Raw genomic sequence first — 8,224 nt, 5'->3', positions numbered from 1 at the left:
GCCCAAATTCCTGGTGTTCCAAGTTCTGCTACATTGCCTTCTCTCTTCCAGCCTGCACCTATGGCTTCATAAGCGTTCCTTACATTCAAGTGTCAGAAGAAGAGAAGACTTGGGTCTGGTTTATAGAGGGACCACTCTGCAGATATACAGGCACCAGCCAAAAATGAACAGCTGTGACACAATGGCCCCTTTCTGAGACATCCCTAAAGGACAGTGGTGAAGGGAAATCCTCTCAGTGGGCAGAACTTTGAATATTATGCCTGTTGTTCCCTTTTATTGGAATGAGAAATGTCCAGATATGCAATTATATACCAATTTGTAAGTTGTGGCCAATAGCATGGCTAAATGGCCAGGGACTCAGAAGGAAATGATTGGATAATTAGTGAAGGTCATTTGGAGAAGAAGTATGTGTAAAGAACTTGATGAATGGGAAAAAATGTGAAGATATTTGTGTCTCATGTGAATGCTTACTGAAGTGTGACCTCAGCAGAAGAGGTTTTTTTTTTTTTTTAAAGGTTTATTTATTTATTAGAGAGTGAGAGAGAGAGTGGTGGTAGGGGCAAAGGGAGAGGGAGAGAATCCTCAAGCAGATTCCCTGCTGAGTGCAGTGCTGAACACAGGGCTTGACTCCACGATCCTGAGGTCATGATATGAGCTGAAATCAAGAGTTGGATGCTTCACTGACTGACTGTCTCAAGGCACCTTGGCAGAGGAGGGTTTTATTAATTGTGTAGTTAGGATGACCTGTTCTGTGTATACCTTTCAGCCTTTTTCCCCAGCCACTCCAGTCATCACCCACTGGGTTCACGAACAAAGTGGCTGTGGTGGCAGGATAGAGGTTATGCATGTGTTCAGCGACATGGACTTCATTAAGGGCACTAGCTACGACCACTGCTAAAGGTCCAGGCATTCTTGACTCTATTAGACTCAAAAGCCCAAATCACATTAATTCTAGGCAACCCTTCTATATTCCCCAAGGGAACCTTCTATAACCTATGGGCATAACAGGTAAAACAAATTGAACTAGATGTGTCTATTGATAATATATTTCTAAAGCTATTGCCAGTGGCGGTGGCCCTTCTGGTTTTTTTTTCTGCTAGTGTAGCTATGAATGTCCTCACCCACCATGATTGTTGGACTAATCCCAACATGATTGTTGGAATAATCCCAAATTCCTAGCCTTTCCTGTGGAAACCATCAAAAGGGAACCTGTCCAAGTGTCTTTTTTCAGTTGAAAACAATAAGTACACCACAATATCAGCTAAATCAAGACACAAAGGGCCTTCATTGGTGATATACTGGATATCACTAGGCCCACCATCTCACCCTTTAATAGCCCTGTCTGGCTAGACATAGCCATGTCTGGCTTCATCTCAATGAATAGAGATTTACATTTGATTATCAAAACTTAAATGCACAGGTTTTTGCCATTAAGATTTTCTGATATTCTACAGATGATAGATGCCATCTGAAAACCTCAGGACACCTACTTTGCTGTTCTAGATAGAGCCAACATGTTTTACTCAGTCTTTATAACTGAAGACTCACAACCTTAATTTGATTTTCATCTTGAGGGCACCAGTCTACCTTTACTCCACTGCCCAGAGTTATCTAAATAGCCCACCATCATCTATAATCTATTCAGACAAAATCTAAATTTTGCAGTTCTTTACTGCTCCCTCTCTATTACCAATATATTTTCTTTTTCTTTCTTTTTTTTTTTTAGAAAGATTTTATTTATTTATTTGACAGACAGAGATCACAAGTAGGCAGAGAGGCACGCAGTGAGAGAGGAGTAAGCAGGCTCCCTGCCGAGCAGAGACCCCAACTCGGGGCTCGATCCCAGGACCCTGAGACCTTGACCTGAGCTGAAAGCAGAGGCTTAACCCACTGAACCACCCAGGTGCACCTCGTCTGTACTTTCTAATTAAGTTTTTCTTTTCAGCTTATCTCTGAATTCAGGCAAAGACTCTTTGGGCAAAGCATTTCGTGATATGAACTGAAACTACTTCTCAAGCAGTAAAGAATAACATGAACCAGCAAGATCCCATGTGATTTACCCCAAAAGAACAATCAACCTGACTTTATTGTCCACCTGCACATACCCACTGACTTTGTGCCAAATTTCCCTTCTATAAACCAAGAAGTGTTTTTAGCACTTTGGAGACAGTCTTTGAGATGTTATTCTGCTGTCTTCTGGTGTTGACCTCACTGAAATAAATTCCTTTCTTGTCTCACCATCACTTGTCTCTCTGCCTTTGGATATTGTCGGTGGTGAGTGGCTGAACCTGGCCTGTTTGGGATCCCTAGAGCCAGATGTTCCTTGGCTACATTGTAGCCCTGAAGCAGGCCTCCACAACCTGCAAATGAACGGATGTGTATGAGTTCCAAAAAAAAGCCTATTTACATAAAATAAGAAGCTGGCTTGGGAGCTGAAGTTTGCTGAACCCTACTTTGGAAAAACAGGTTTATTTATTATACCTTAATGCAGTCTTCTTCTACTTCCTCATTAGTGTTTACTGTTTTCTATTTAACAATTATTTGCTTTTGTCAATATGTGAAGCTATTTTCTTATTCCTTGTTTCATATTATTTTTACATTTCACAGTTAGAGAGACCATCCATGAATAATATTTTTCTTTTGTATGGAGGTCAGTATTCCTTTTTATCTGTATATTCAAATTTCCTTGCAACATTCATTTAAGAGTTCATCTTTCCCCCAGCTTTGTTACAAATCAGATCGCTTTGTGTTTGTGAACTTTTTGAGCCCTCTGGCCTGTTCCATTTTTCTATTTCTCTATCCTTGTCCCAACCCAGAGTGTTTATTTAACAATAGAGCTTAAAAGTAAATCTTTAGGAGTGCCTGGGTGGCTCAGTGGGTTAAGCCTCTGCCTTCTACTCAGGTCATGATCATGCTTGGCCTGCTTCCTCCTCTCTCTCTCTGCTTGCCTCTCTGCCTACTTGTGATTTCTCTCTGTCAAATAAATAAATAAAATCTTTTTTTTTTTAAAAAGTAAATCTTTATATAAGCTAGTCAATTCCTGAGACTTTGGTCTCCATGATTATCTTTGCTATATTTACCCTATGAAATTCCTCATTGCTATGTAACAAAATAAGACAAAAACTTTATGTCTTAAAACAACAAAATTTACTGTTCTTTCCCCTCTTGAAAGATAGCGTGTGAAAGAGCTGAGAAGGCAGATACTAAGGAGAAGAAACCTGAAGCCAAGATGGCTGATGCTGGTGGCAGGATGAAGAAGGGTAAACTCAAAGCTAAAACACCAAAGGAAGGGAAGCCCCACCACGGTCCAAACCCTGTGCTAGCCAAGGAATTGGCAGATATTTCCCAAGGGCTATGTATTCCAGAAAGGCTATGTACAACAGGAAGTATTCAGCAGCTAAATCCAGAGTTGAAAAGAAAAAGAAGAAGGCTCCTGCTACTGTCACAAAACCAGCTGGTGGTGACAAGAACCGTGGTACCTGAGAGGTTAAACTTCCCCAAGGGCCTAGGTATTATCCTACTGAAGATGTGGTTTGAAAGATTTTGAGCCATGGCAAAAAAACATTTCAGGCAACATGTGAGAAAACTTCAAGCTAGCATCACTGGTGGCACCCTTAAAAAAATATTTATTTGCTTGAGAGATAGAGAAAGATAGAGAGCATGAGTGGGGGAAAGGGCAGAGGGAGAGAAAGGAGAAGCAGACTCCCTCCTGAGCAGGGAACCCCATTCAGGGCTTGATTCTAGGACCCTGAGATCGTGATTTGAGCAGAAGACAGATACTTAACTGACTGAGCCACAAAGGTGCCTCTCCTGTCACTATTGTGATCATCTTCACTGCACTCTACAGGGGCAAGAGGGTGGTTTTCCTGAAGCATTGGAACAGTGTGGCTTGTTACTTATGACTGGGCCTCTGACCCTCAATTGAGTTTCTACGAAGAACACACCAGAAATCTGTCATTGCTATCTCCACCAAAATTGCTATCAGTATTGTGAAAATTCCCAAGCATCTCACTGATGCTTATTTCAAGAAGCAGCTATGTAAACCCAGACACCAGGAAGGTGAGATCTTCAAATGGGAAGAAGAGAAATGTGAGATTATGGAGCAGTGCAAGGTTGGTCAGAAAGCTGTGGACTTTTCTGAAAACATTGAAACTAACAAAAAACCGTCAAAACCATAAAAAACTGAAATCTTGCCATTTGCAACGATGTGGATAGAACTAGAGGGTATTATGCTAAGCAAAATAAGTCAGTCAGAGAAAAATTCTCATATGATCTCTTTGATATGAGGAATTTGAGAGACAGGGTGGGAGTTCGTGAGGGCAAGGGAGGGAAAAATGAAACAAGATAGGACCAGGGAGGGAGACAAACCTTAAGAGACTTTTAATCTCAGGAAAAAAACTGAGGGCTGCTGTGGGTGAGGGGGGTGGGTGGGAGGATAGGCTGGCTGGGTGATGGACATTGAAGAGGGTATGTGCTATGGTGAGTGCTGTGAACTGTGTAAGACTGATGGTTCAAAGACCTGTACCCCTGAAACAAATAATACACTCTATGTTAATTTAAAAAAAAAAAAAAGGAAAGCTGCAGACTCGCAAATTTTGCCAAAACGCAAAGCTGTTTCTCAGCTCCAGGGTTACTTTCGCTCTGTGTTTTCTCCCACAAATAGAGTTTACCTTCAGAAACTGGTGTTCTACATTTCTTACAAAGAACCTCATTAAATAACTGATCTGTTAAAACAATGAAGGCAACAACAAAACAATAACAAAATTTATTACCCTCCAGTTCTGTGGGTCTGAAGTCAAGGATGGTATTTTTGGGCTCTTGTTCAGACTTTCAACGCTGAAATCAAGGTGTCAGCTGGCTGTGCTCTCATCTGGAGTCTGAGGTCCTCTTTGAAGCTCATCTGTGTTGTTGGCTAAATTAAGGCCATTCTGTCCTTAGTTACAGGGCTAAGAGACCCCTTTACCTATTTGCAAGGAGTTGTTCTTAGCTCCTTGTAGTCACTTTCTGTTGCTTATGCGTTTCTATCTTTTTTTTCCCCTTTCACTTTACCATTTATAAAGCCATACAATGGGTTGCAAAGAAAGGAAGCAGCAATACAGGAGGAGGCCAGCATTGGTGTATAATACATTCATGTCTGGGGTAAGCAGCACAGGTCAGGATTTATACAAGGTGGCACTTCATCTTTAGAGCCAGTAACAGTATACTGAGTATTCTGAGTTTCAAATCTTTCTTTCTTTTCTGTCACTAGTGGAAGAAAGCTTTCTTTTTTAAGAGCTCATGTGATTAAATCAGGCCCACCCACATAATCTCCTTATGTTAAGTTCAACTGTGCATATAAACTTAATCATGAGTGTAATGACTCATCATAGTTATAGGCTTCAGAGAGTAGGGCAGGTCATCTTTGGGGAATTACTTTAGAAATTCTGCCTACTGCAGTCTACCCTCTGGCTTCCAAAGATTCTCTCTGTCTAAAATGCAAAACACGTTTGCCTCCTCCTGTGGTTCTCTCATTCCATTTTCAGCATCAACCAAAAGTCCAAAATCACATATAAATGTTGTCAGCTCAAAGATTACTGATCCTCTATTCCTGGTTCCCTCTTCTTTAACAATTCTTCCCTCATTTTCCCTCTCCTCTTGCATTTTACTATAAGCAACAAGGAGAAACCAGGTTGTGCCTTTAATAATTTTCTTGGAAATCTCCTTGGCTAAGTATCCAAGTTCAAAATCTGCAAATTCTGCCTTCTGTATAACTGAAGGAGACAGCTCCACAAACTTTCTGCCAGGATTTTCTTCTTCCACTTTCCAATAACATGTTCCTTACTTGTTTCTAAGCCTTTACCAGCTGCCTCTTTTGCATGCCCATTTCTAGAACAGTCTATTATTTATTTATCTATTATTTATTTATTTGCCAGAAAGAGAGAGCACACAGGTAGTCAGAGTGGTAGACAGAGGGAGAGGGAGAAGCAGGCTACATGGTGAGCAGAGAGCCCGATGTGGGGCTCAATCCCAGGACCCTGGGATCATGATTGGGCTGAAGGCAGACACTTAACCAACTGAGCCACTCCGTGCCCCTACAACAGTCTCTTTAAGGCAACTTAGATTTTTCTATCCTGTTCCTCAAAATGTCCCCAAACTCCAACCCCTGCCCAATTCCAAAAGTAACAGTTTTAGGCATTTGTTATGGCAGCATCTTCCTTCTAGGTACCAAATTCTCTGTGTTTATTTTCTCTTGCTGGATAAGAAATTACCACAGATTTACTGACTTATACAATACCTTTTTATCATTTCATAGTTTTTTAGGCCAGAGTTCTGGCATGTGATGATTGAATTCTCTGTTCAGGATCTCACAAAGTCAAATTAGAGGTATCAGTTGGGTTGGGCTCTCTCCTGGAAGTTGTTGGAAAGAATCCTTTTCTAAGCTCAGTCACATTGTTGGAAGAATCCTATTCCTTGTGTCTGTGGTTGAAGGCCCTTGTTTCCTTGCTGTTGTCAGCTGTAGGCTATTCACATTCTTTCTCACATGGTTCCTTCCATCTTCAAACCAGCAAAGGCTTTTAGAATATTTCTAACACTTTGTCTCTCTTACTTCCAGTTCTGACATGACATAGAGAAAACTCTCTTTTTTTTCCTCTTTTTGAAAAAGCTCTCTTTTAAAGCCTCATGCAATTAGATCAGACCCACCTGGATAATCTCTCCATCTAAACATGGATGGTGTTATATAATTTAAAATAAGTGCAGGTTTGATATCTCATCAAATTCACAGTTTCTGGTGACTAGGGTAGTACATCTTTGGAGGCCATTTATTTATTTGACAGAGAAAGACAGTAGAGACAGTGACAGTGAGAGAGGGAACACAAGCAGGGAGGGTGTGAGAGGGAGAAACAGTATGGAGGGCTATCACAGGACACTGGGATCATGGCAGACACTTAATGACTGAGTCACCCAGGTACCCCTGGAGGCTATTTTAGAAATTCACCCTATCACAACCTTGAAATCATAGAAGCTATTAGCCAGTTTCCAAAAACGAACTGCTCACATTTTTTTTAAAGATTTTATTTATTTATTTGACACAGAGAGAGATCACACATAGGCAGAGAGGCAGGCAGAGAGAGAGGGGAAGCAGGCTCCCCGCAGAGCAGAGAGCCCCATGCTGGGCTCGATCCCAGGACCCTGAGATCACGACCTGAGCCGAAGGCAGAGGCCCAACCCACTGAGTCACCCAGGCGCCCCAAACTGCCCACATTTTGACTAGACTTTCCTCAAATCTATAAATCAACTTGGAAAGAATTATCATCTTACAATATTGTATCTTTTAGGCTGTTTGCATGGTTTATCTCTTCCGTTTGTTTGTAGTAATTTCTGTATGGAAGTCTTGAACATCTTCCTTTACATGACTCTTTGAGTATTTGATTTTACTAATGGTATTATAAAGGGTATCATGTAAGCAATTCTAATTTTTTTTTGTTAGCATATATAAATACAACTGATTTTTGTATGTTGTCCTTGTGCCCAGCACAATGATATATTTGTTTTTTGATTTTGATGACTTAGTAGCAGATTTTTGGCTATGTTTTATAAATTCTATGATGTCATCTATGAGTAATAATTTTACCATTTTTTTTGCATCATTTGAAATAATCATATGGTTTTCCACCTTTGCTCTGTTAATTAGATGCCCAACACTGGTGACTTTCTAGTATTAATACTATCTTGTATTCCTAAAATAAATTTGATTTGGTTGAATTGTGTTATTTTTATTTATATATAGCTGGATTTAAGTTGGCAATACTTTATTTAGGATTTTTTCACTTATGACCATGATAATGATTGTCTTAGAATTTATGCTAGTATCTTTTCAAGCTTTTGGCTCTTAGTATCATGGATATATTGTTTTCATATAATCTGAGCCATAATTGAGCTTGCAGTCCTACTCAGGGTAGATTAACTCTGATGAAGCTTATTTATGTGGTTTTCTAATATATACATCTGTTCCCTAAACTTCATTTGAAATTATTATATATTTAGGACTTGATGCAGTGCAGACTTTCTATTGCACTCTTTTGCTCAGGATCAACAATGATGACAGAAAAAAATACCAGACTAGAGTATGGTCCCTAAGACAGTTTTTGGAAAAATTTTAGCAGGGTACAGAGTAAACACTCTAGATCCCTCAGCAAGTAAGATGATAAACATTGATAAGGTTTGAGGGTAGAAGGAGTTCTGG

At 40.1% G+C, this 8,224-nt stretch overlaps 1 pseudogene; it reads left to right on the top strand.

Moving 5' to 3' along the window:
* The first annotated feature begins 2,644 nt into the window (after nt 1–2,644).
* LOC122891016 lies at nt 2,645–4,715 on the top strand (annotated as a pseudogene).
* Nucleotides 4,716–8,224: the final 3,509 nt, after the last annotated feature.

This window comes from Neovison vison, chromosome 12, assembly GCF_020171115.1.
Source record: "Neovison vison isolate M4711 chromosome 12, ASM_NN_V1, whole genome shotgun sequence".
NCBI lineage: Eukaryota > Metazoa > Chordata > Mammalia > Carnivora > Mustelidae > Neogale > Neogale vison.
This window is presented reverse-complemented; position numbering and strand designations above follow the sequence as displayed.